Genomic DNA, 11,254 nt, shown 5'->3' on the forward strand with positions numbered 1-11,254 from the left:
CCTTTGGTAAGAGACTGGGAGACAGACAGGTTTTGTCACTGTCACATTGCAGGGAACCTGCCCTCCAAAAAAAGTAATGGACTGCAAATCCCTTATGGACTCTAAGGGACAGCTCTCTAAAGAGCATGTGAGTGCTCAGCTAATTAACTTCTCCCCCACCAGGACCCCAGTGGCTGTATCTTTTTATTTTATTTTCTCTATTGCCCATTGGAGGTGAATTGCAATGACTTTAAAAAGGGATTCTTCTTGTCCATCGATCAGTGTTGTACCCATTTGACCTACTAGTGTCTCTTTAAAGATTGATGAACTGGAACACAAAAGTGGAACTCTCTCAGTTTAACTGTTCCCACCTGAGTTTCCTGCACTGTGAGACACATTTTTATAGACGCCCATGGAGTGGTTGCACCATTGGTTCAAATTCCAGGGTTATTGCACACAGCACTTCCATGGCCTGGCAAGAGGCAAGACAGCAAAGACAGTCACAGAACTGGTTTACATTAAAAACTGCTTTCATTAAAAATGTGCTACATCTCAGGACCAGAGCAGGAATTTAAGTCTGCTGCTTTAGTACTGGTCACTAATTAAATGAGAAATGGCACCACTAATTAAAAAAAAAATTGAAAAAAATTGCTTACTGAATTTATATTTTCCCCTCACTAACTGAAACCCCTCCTTGCAAATGACTAATGTTTGGCTAAGATTGGCAAGAGAGGCTGCAGGCAGCCAAACCTTCACTCACCAGAGGGTACCCCCCCACCCAAAAAGGAAGATACAGATTTTTAATTTAGAGTTGTGCCTTACACTAAGCAAACCCCACGTTTTCACATAGTTATATACTGCCAATTTAGTCTAATACATCATTTTTATACCATGGATGAAGTCCTGTCCACCTCTATCCTCCCTTAAAATTGACAGACAATGCCAAAAATTCACTTCTCTGCTCACAGAAATTGTTTGGTGAGCCAAACCCAAAGAACATTTTCCAGCGAGTGCACCCACCTTTATTTTACCTTCCTGGTCCTTTTTCTAGGCGGATGGTTTTGTGCAAATAGAATAAATACCTGGGTATTTCAGCTTCATTCAGATTGCATGATTTTGAGCAGGTACTTGTGAGTACAAAGTGTCTTGTAGCAGCTGTGTGTCAGAAAGACAGAAGAACCCACTTGGAACACTGATACTGCTGCACAAACCAGAATAAATGGCCAGTGGAGGGTATGGTTTATCATTTTAAATTATTTTTGCTCTCCAGCCAAAGACAGTTGGTTTCTTAAATCATGATTTTATCCTTTCTAATTTGACTTCTCAATTGTACCAGAATTCTTAATTATTTCTCTGCTTGCAATAGCACCATCCAATTTATCACCTGAGCATAGCAGCATAGCATAAATAATCTATTGCCTTTTTAACCTGAAGGTCTCAGCATTTAGTCTTCAAGAATATGAAAAATTTCTAATTGAATAATGGAATATTCCTATGATGGTCACCCTAACTGGAAAGTATTGCTTTCTGAAGTTTCCTGTTCTCTTCTCAGGAGAAGTCAGCAGAGCTCTTTGAATACAGAGCTCAAGCCCAGCTTAAGCTCCATTCCAACACGCTGGACACAGCTGGAGGTTGTTTGGGACCCCTCTGGAGCTCTCACCCACCACCGACCTCTGGCCACTCATGTCCTGAGGTGCATACCCCAAAACACAGAACCACAGCCAGGTCCTGTCTGTGTGTTGAACAGTGTTGACAAAAACCATGAATGAAAGGAAAAATCCAGAGGTTGCTACCCTGGCACAGAGGACCAAGAACAATCTCTGCTCTAAGTGGGTAAATTTCAGCTGAACTTGGAACAGGATTTTTTTTTAAAAAAAGTCTCTAAGAAAGATCTGCTGAGCACCATGTAATAAAAATACAGACAGACTGGACTTGAGAGGTTTGCAATTTCCCTTGGCTCTTATTTACACCTCTGATTCTGACAGTCCTGTTCTGGACAAGAAACACTGGCTCCCATCCATATTAACAGAGCAAGATCCATAGTATGGCACGGGTTTGTTACTCATCTCAGGGACACAAATATTATGTTTAATCAAGAGCTGAAGTAAGACTAAATGAGTAAAACAAGTTAAAGTAAAGTCTGAAGCACCAGAGTATCCTCAACACTTTGCAGTTTGGCAGGGCATTGCTGGGTGGAGCAGACAGAGTGAAATTTGCTTCCCAAATCACATTCTATTGTCAAACCATCCTTTGGGAGCTCTACAGAGACATCCTGCTCAAATCATGCCCTGTCTGCCAAGCAATGCCTTATCCAGAGGTTTTACAAAGTGTCCCCCACGCCTTCCCATTACAGGTATGGCCCACCTACAAGCTGCCCCTTTTCTCAGCGCCCAGCTGAGTTACTTCAAACAGGACAGCCCTGAGTTAGAAGAAGACAAAATCTGCAGATCTTGGTGAAGCATCTCTGTCCTACCCTGGAAACCAAACAGAGATGGCTAAAAAAGACAGGAATAACTAAACTCCAGCCCAGCCACTGGGCAGTACGTTTGCCACAGAAAGGCTGTGACCCAAGGGCCTGAAGCAGCAGCTCAGGCATGCTTGTCCAATGATGCATTTGTAGCTGCACTGAGATTTGAGATTCAAGCTTGAAAACCAGCATGACTCAGGAGTCCCTTAGAATTGAAGCATGAGGACTGTGAAAGCCTTACTGCAGGTGCAACACCATACACATCATTATTCCCACCAGCGAATCCGCCCGTGGGACTGGTGTGCGTGCCTGCTCTGTTAATGTGAGACCAAAAACCCCCGTGTGTGCGACACAGAGGAGCCCTTCCAGCACAAGGCTGTTTGTCTCCTCCTTTAATAACATCAGCTACCACATCTTAATAGAGCAGCTCCTCCTCACAGCTCCTCCTCCACCCTGTGTACCCTGATGATGCCTCCTCGATATTAAAAGCAGCATCGGATGAAAGACGGAGGCCCCAAGACATCCTTTTTTTCATCATGTATAATTTGTAAAGCTAGTCAAAAAATAGCAAGCAATTTAGCCTGGAAGTTTGCCAGCTCAGATATTCATAGCACATGTGATCAAACAGAAGAATTTGCCAGTCACTGGAAAAACAATCAGGCTCTGTAACCTGACTTCACCACCGAGGACAGAGCCTGTAAACATCCCTATTGATCAGGGCAGAACTATTTTCATCAGGCTGCTCTGCTCTGGACGTTAAACATCTGCAGAGTCAACGCCTACACAGCTGAAGTTAGGGGAGATAGCTCCAAGAATTTAACATTCCCAAGACATGAGCAATTTCCAAAAGAATTGGTGGCCAAAGACACCATGAAATTACACTGAAAATTGAAAAAAAAAAATCATAAATGGCCTTTATGTAAAAATCCAGGTTATCGTACAGCTTATTGACATATACAACAAATTGAAACAGTTAATTCATCTTATTAGCTTCCACTGATAATTTTTTAATTAAGTTACTTATCTTTATCTACATATTTAAGAATGTAGATCTTTCATTATTCATCTCTTAAAGAAAATCAATGTTGTCCTGATTTGCTACAGCTCAAACAAGGGAGCAGTATTATCTATGCTAGGACTGACTAATAGAAAAAAAGTTCATTAACTTTATTAACAAGCCCTAAGGAAATGCTATTGAGCACATTTTCATACTCATAAAAGTTTGAATTATGAACCAAAAGTTTAATAGTGTTCAGTATCACTAAAATATGCATCATGGTTTTTTTTAAATGCTTAGAAGTAAAAAAGGAAAAGGTAGAAAATTATTAAAACAGTCTAATAAAATGTTTTAGAAAAGTCAGCCCTAATTCTGGATTATATTATAAAAACCACTAGCAGAATAGCTTTATATTCTGGTTTTTACTATTTATTAATTATTACTCTGCATTTTATTTATTACTAAGAGACTGGAAGCTCATCTGTAGCACTGGTTGGATGCGAGTGTCTAAATGCCTATCCACCACATAGTTTTGAAATATTTGCACATCAAAACAGACTCTAGTTTTACACTTGGGAGTCTAAAGCTTTATAAAAGACACTGGGAAAAGAGTAAACTTTGAATCTCAATTTCTGGAGGAAACAGACTTTTTCTAGCCATCTAAAGTGTCCTTTTCTTCTCAAGGTGACCTTAAGTTTCAGATTTGTAAAATGGTTTCCTCTTGTGTTCAATCCTACTGTGTAATAAGTTTTAAAAATGACTACTTATCTTCTTTAATATATTAGTCATATACAGCAGGAGAAGCCTCTGTGGGAATTTTTGCTATCGGGTTCGCTCAAGCCTAAGTCAATGCTGATTTAGAAAACATAACTTACCCATAGTAACAAACAATCAGGGGTATATTTATTGGAATAACATCTTTCCATTCTCCTCCAGCGGCGTGTTTCGTTTATCAGTTGCAGTGCTGCAGATTGGGGGATATTTACAGTGACCAAGGCAATTTGAAAGTAATGCTTTGATGTTGCCCATCTTATTACAATTTTACAAGCCTGAATCGCTGGCATTTGGCAAAACAAATAGTTCTGATGGTTCTGAAAAATGTTAATGAAATGCAAATTAGCCAGGCAGGTATAAGTTTTATTTATGTCAGAGGAGTGAGAATTGGTGCATTGCTCAGAAACTGCCCATTGCAGAAGTTATATTTAATGAAGCTGAATTTTTTTTAGATTTTGCCTTGCTAATCATGACCTCGGCTGCCTGCACCATGTAATGACAATAATGAATAAACATGCTGTGCTTATGAAGAACTAGAACCTAACAAGCTGATCAATTGTTAATTCTATAAAGTGACTAAAACGTGTCTCCACTATCAATAAGTAAATCAGCTTCTATTTGCAGTACTAATGCACCTTGTACATATCCTTCAGCTATCCTGCCCTTCTCTGTAATAATGTAATTATCAGTTTGGTCATATTTAAGTACAACCTGAATGAGATTTGATATTATTTTTGTCTTGAGGGTGGAAAAACAGGAGGAAAAATTGTTTGGATATTTAAAGAGACACAATACATTTATTTGGAGGATGCAGATTTTCCACTTGCCCTCCAATTAGTTATATAAAATTATTCTTTTGAAAAGCAATTATTTTACAGCATTATTCTTAAATCGTACAGACTATTATCAGACAGACATTCCAGAGAAGAAGGCCTTTTTATTATTAAAGCCCTTTTGCTCTAAGCCTCTGTAACAAAGACTTTAACAAAAGACAACAGTGCTCATTAACTGTAACAGAAGATGTTTCTTCTGTAAGGGAAAAAAAATAAAAGCATTTAAAATAAGACTAATTTGGCTTTATTCAGGCTTTATTTTTCCTCTTACATGAGGAAAACACAGAAGGCAGATCAGATCTCTAGCCATAATGCAATTATGTATATTCCAAATATGCGAATTACAAATAGCAGACCGTCTCCCCTACATTTCCAAGCAAGATTTAGCAGTAATCGTTTATCCATTTCTGAAGAGCATGTTCAAGAAAAAGAATGTTTAACACATGCAAAACCCAGGAGTTTTTGCTTGAATTATGTTTTCCTTCTCATTCCTGGAGCTGTCTGCAAAGACACTGGGAGAAAGCAGCTTCCTGTTCATCCACCCAAAACCACCACCCACCTCAGTCTGGGGTGCAACCAGTGAGGAAAGCGCACCTGGAGCATTTCACAGGTGAATGATACCCACTGGCAAGGTGAGTAATTGTATTTAAAGTGGCTGCACTAATTGTATTTAAAGTGGGTGCCCCTTTTTCAGAGTTATAAACAGTAATTATTCTTAAATGTTTACAGCTTCTGTGACTATTCTTCTATTGTTAAACTGAAATATATGTCACAAAAATATATGAGAAGCATTGCAAGGAGGAAATGTTCTGGAGGGAAATGCTCTTACGTGTGTGGATGAGCTCAATATACCAATTAATTTCTAACACTTAACGAAGTGTCATTCTCAGGTGGAAGGTTACAGTCATTCTGCCAGAAGTTGTCCCACTTCACCCCAGATCCAACTCTCCATGACCATTCGGTGTAGAAAAGGAGGGATAATCCTTTTTACCTGCTTCTCTCTTAAGACAATAAGCACAGGTTTTTAATAGGTATTTGATCTAACAAATTTTTGTTCTTTCAGTGGTCCCTGAACAGAAACAGATCTATTCTTAAACAAAATCAGAATTAATCATTTCAGCAGCACACCAAAAATAGGGGATAGTTTTGTACTAAAATAATTATTTCGCTTTTTTCCTCCCTTAGCCCCAGTTAAGCCCATACACCACATCACTGGCAGGTATTTCCACAATTAAATTGTTACTCCAGTATACTTTGCAGTTAAATAACCCAATTTCAATTACTCTGTGATGTGCTTCCACAATAAAGGATATTAACTCCGAAGTTCAGAGGCACTGTTTAACGGAGTAATGTAACAGGAACATGCACACATGACAATCTCTCTGTGTTCCACAGAATGACTAAAAATCCTTTTTTGAGATTCAGTGGCCTGTTTTATGTGCAGGTGCATTCGCTGCTGTAGATCTGTGTTTGGGGAAATTTTCATAGCACTTGACTTCTAACCATGGTGCTTCAGAGCCATTAAACTGGCAGTGCTCAGCAGAAATAGTAACACAGTCAACACAAGCCTGCCAGACAGCCAGGATCAGGCTTTTACACCTGCCTGGATCCACACTGGGCCAATTCCAGTTGCATCCCAATTTTCTTCAGGGAAGAAGGAATGCCGCAGAGCAGGGCAGCCACAACACCTTCTGTCATTAAGGTTATGAAGAGTTCCTTCACACTATCTTACTTCCTCCAGGAATAAAACAAATGGGTATCCTGAGTACAGCCCTGGCATTGCCACAGACCCTGGCATTGGCCAGAGGAGGAGGTAACAGCAAAGGGGAAGAGATGATCCCTTCTTCCTCCCTACTAACCCTGTCTGCTGAGCATTCACCAGGAAGCTGGAAGGAAACCTGCAGGGAACATGGGCTTCCTGAATGCCCAGTGAAGAGACCATCACCAGCAACCAGAGCTTCTCTATTTTCAGAATTATCCTAGAATCACAGAATGGTATGGGCTGAAAGGGACCTTAGAGTTCCAAATCCCTCCTCCTGCTGTGGGCAGGGACACACACCTTCCACTAGACCAGGTGGCTTCAAGTTCCATCCAACCTGGCCTTAAACACTTCCAGGGATGGGGCAGCCACAGCTTCTCTGGGCAGCCTGTGCCAGGGCCTCACCACCCTCACTGTGAAGAATTTCATCCCAATATCCAATCTAAATGTGTTCTCTTTCAGTTTAAAGCCATTCCCCCTTTTCCTGTCACTACAAGCCCTTGTAAATTATAGGGAACAGTCTCAAAGACTGATTTAAGCAGGGTGCTATAACTCCCCTGCTTCTGTCATAGAAGCCATACTTCCATTAAAGAACTCAACCACACCTGTTTAATAGTTTAAACTGAACAAGAAGTTTCATTTAGGAGTCCAAGCTAAGTTAGTTTAGCCAGGAAATTGTAATATGGATGCATTACATTAAATTCTGAAACATGGCATTTCTCTTCCTGTCTCCAACATTATTAGCATCTTACAGTGGCTTGAATTAAAAAAGAAACATTTATTTTATCACCCTGATATCAGCCCGCTGCAATATAACATTTTTGAAACAGGGAAATATCACAGCTTGGCATCATAAATTCAACACTGCAACAAGATAAATCCTTCCCATTAATGTAAACCGCTGTACTTCACAGTATATCTGCATCTGCAACACACTTGTGTTTGCTGATCAGACTATCATAAACACACATAACTCTCAGTGAATAATGGAAGCAGCAAGAAAATCTGAGGGTAACTGCTCTCCAGACTAAAGCAGCCACAGCCTAGTCCTTCAAACAGATTCACTCATGCAGGGATGTTCCTGCTTGTGTTCGATAGCATAAAATACCATCGTCCTCACCACTGGAATCCACATAACACAGCAAATGACATCGAGGTACAGTCGCTCCTTAATTACACATGCACAGAATGAATGCTGGAAGCTTTATTAACTTGTGATGTATATAAATCCCAGAGATGCACAAAGGAGAGGTTGGGTACCCTATCAATTAAGAATTTCTGAATTTCTCACTGAATACTTAAGGTGATACTGAATTGACTCTGAAAAAAAAGAAGCTCATTTAATTTTGTTGAAAAGAAAAATCACTAACCATTTAGTGCTTCCTACAACAACTCAATTTCCACCTTTTCCCCTTTACACTGAGATCAACACTCTGAAACTTACGCCAAATGGGAATTTGGCACACAGTTTAGGAAATGCAAACACATGAATTAATAACCTGAATTATGCAAATACGAACCTGAAATTTGCAATTTGTTTTAAAAAGCTGAAAGAACTCCTCTTAATTGGTTTATCCATGTCTAGGCATTACTCAAGTGGTTCTGGTTTAGCAGTTAGCAGCCTCTTGCAGACTCAGAAAAAAAGCCTACAAATGCTTTAAGAGCTCAAGCACCTGAGTTCTGCTCTCTCCTCTATAAGGAAAAGAAACCAGTAAGAACCAGTAAGTCCAAGCTGATTCCATGCTCTTCAGCTCAAAGGGATGTAGCACGAGTGAGTTGTGCTTGGCAAGTGGCTGGAGAACAGAAAGGGGCAAGAGCTCTGCAGTGAGGGTTGGGGAAGAAGTTCTTTAACTATCTTTTACCATCCTGTAACACCAAGGGTGGGATTTCTGTCCCTTAATATATTTATCCTTGTTATACCTCACAGCACGTGTAGCACAGCTGCTGTGGGAGGAGAGGGAAAACTTGCACTGATGCTGTGCAGAGGGAAATATCCTTCTAGGAGAAAGACCTGACCCCACCAGAGTTTTTATTCCACAGATGTTCCCTGTAAAGTGTAACTGAAATTGAAACACAACAGAAAGGGGAATAAAAACAACGGGTCACCTTTGGAGTCACGGAGATACCCAGTACTACTTTCCCTCATTTGAGCTTTACTCTGGCATAGTTGTACCGAGTCTGAGAAAATCAGCCTTTCAGCTCACAGCCTTTCCAAAATAACTGCTGGAAAACATAAAATAGAGCAAAATAGGTGAAATCCACAGTCCTTTGTTCCTCCTTACAAGCCCCTTCAGAATAGCAAAGAGGCTTCGGTGCCACAGTCTGATAGAAATCCCCGTCCTTGCAAGTAGTCAGGATGCTCTGGCACTGCAAAGCAGCTCAGCTCAAGCTGCCTGACCCCAGGTGAAAGTGTGCTGTGATCTCCTGATCTGCAGGGCTGGCACCAGCTTCAAAGCTGCTGCTTGCGTGATGGTTATCACATTTTCAAAGGGGAAAAGAGATGCTGAAGGAGTTCTACTAGACCTTGAGAAAAGGAGTCCCAGGGCCATAAACTCTGAGAGTGAGACAAGGAAAATCCAATACCTTGGGTGAAAAGTATTTATATAGGAGAGATCTTTATTCTGAGTGTGCTTCCAAAATCCAGCACAAAACGTCATGCTCAAGATTTTCCTCCGGAGACTGGAATGAGGCTTAGGACTCAAAGGTCTATTGCTGCTCCATATTCATATTGATAGAGTGTTTAAAAGAATAAAAGTTTGGTCTTAGAGAGTTATAAAATATTGGTAGTCCAAACAAACTTTTTGGACCCACAAATTCAAGTTTAGTTCTAGATTAAGATCTTATTTTTTCAATGGCTAACAGAGGTAGGTGACATTACAAAACCACAATGATTTCAAGATTTCGTAAGAAACTTTATTTTACACAAGCCTGAGAATTAATTGCTTTTCATCATATATTTTACTATTTACTTCTCCATGTATATTTTTTTCTAATGCTTGAGGAGTACTGGCCAAATTCTGCCCTTTTCACTCTCAGCCCAGTCCTTAATTGGGAAGGTTTGCCAGAGAGAGGACAGCAGGTGATGGCCTTCAATTAATAGGAGATTGGCATGGAGAGATCAGTGGCTGCTCTCAAGTTCCACCAATTCAGATCCAATCCAGAGTAGTCACATCTGGAAGGCCACACCAGGTAACACCTGCACCTGAGCTGTATGACCAGGAGAACTGGTGGATTCTTAGGAATTTATATAAAACTCAGGGAAGTCAGTGTGAATTCTTTTATGCAATTTAAATAATATTCCACAATCACCAGAGCTGGTGCAGCCTACTAAACAGCTGAGGAAAAGAGCCATGGAATAAGTGGCATGAACCCAGGCAATCTCTGCACCCTGGCAAGGGAGAAAGCTCTTCAATATTGAACTAAAACCTATCAACAAGACTCTTGTTTCCTTTTGCCTGTGTTTTTCTTCAATAATTGGCAGCTTTTAGCTTTCAGAGTACATCAAACTGGTACCTTCCACAAGCACTGAAGTCGCTCAGACAAAATATATCAAACATCAATATGAAACTAGAAGGGAAAAAACAGGAAGAAATCTGCTACAGCATCATCTAAACATAAGACACTAAGTAATAGCATTTAAAAAAAAATCTATTTCACACAGATGAAAATCATTACAGTTCTCTAGAGACCCACTGTCTCTCTCTGCAGCTCCCCATGTCATTTCCTAGCTGGTAAAAATGTGCCACAGGATATCAAAAGATGGTAACGTTCTTCTAATTTTAATATGCCTCTAATCCAATAATGGCTTGTTTACTGCTTTCTAATTTAAAGGTAATTCATTAGATGTATCCTGTCACGTCTTATTGGCAATGAAGGCATAAGGATCTTACACACAGCTCTGAGGCACATCAGTCATATTGCTAATATTCTGTGTGGGTCCCTCAGTGCAAAGGGCTATCGATGCAATGGCACTGATAAGGGACTCTGTGTGTGTACCTACGTATAAATCACAACCAAAAATATTAAAAGACTTTAGGAATGAAGTCTGGACACAAAAATTTATGTTTTAGCATTGAGAATTCTAGCAAAGGGAAATATAAGTGATTTGAGTGAAAATATTTTGTGATTGTGACAAAAAGGGTCTTGCACAGCCTATGGGGAAGCCCCTGCCTGACCTGCAGGGGAATTGGATGAGTCTGCAGCAAATGATGAAGGTGAAAGAAACATTAGACAGAAGAGGCAGCTGAACTCCAAAATGCACATTTCAGGAGCCAGACCATGCCAGGCAACATCTGTTGTGATTCTCCAAAAGCCACCCTGACTTGTTGAGCAATCCTAGAGCAAAGTGACAGGAACTGAGGCCAAGGGCTTCAAACCTGATGGACCTTGGCAGCACGGAGGCACCAAGGTGAGGGTGACAGCACAGCAGGAGCCATTGGCAGAGC

This window comes from Coloeus monedula (genome assembly GCF_965178545.1).
Source record: "Coloeus monedula genome assembly, chromosome: 11".
NCBI lineage: Eukaryota > Metazoa > Chordata > Aves > Passeriformes > Corvidae > Coloeus > Coloeus monedula.